Genomic DNA, 379 nt, shown 5'->3' on the forward strand with positions numbered 1-379 from the left:
AAGAGCTGGTTCTTTGAAAGGATTAACAATATTGATGAACCTCTCGCCAGGCTCACCAAGAAACAAAGAGAGAGAACCCAAATAAACAAAATCAGAAATGAAAGAGGTGAAGTAACAACGGACCCTACAGATATACGAAGGATTGTCAAAAAATACTACGAACAACTCTACTCCAACAAACTGGACAACCTCAATGAAATGGATACATTACTAGACAAACAAAATCTTCCAAAACTCAATCAAGAAGAATCAAAAGACCGGAATAAGCCAATAACTACTGATGAAATTGAAACAGTAATCAAAAAGCTTCCAGAAAACAAAAGCCCTGAACCAGATGGCTTCACAGGGGAGTTTTACTGAACATTCAAAGAACTAAAGC

This window comes from Myotis brandtii, unplaced genomic scaffold, assembly GCF_000412655.1.
Source record: "Myotis brandtii unplaced genomic scaffold, ASM41265v1 scaffold392, whole genome shotgun sequence".
NCBI classification, from domain to species: Eukaryota; Metazoa; Chordata; class Mammalia; order Chiroptera; family Vespertilionidae; genus Myotis; species Myotis brandtii.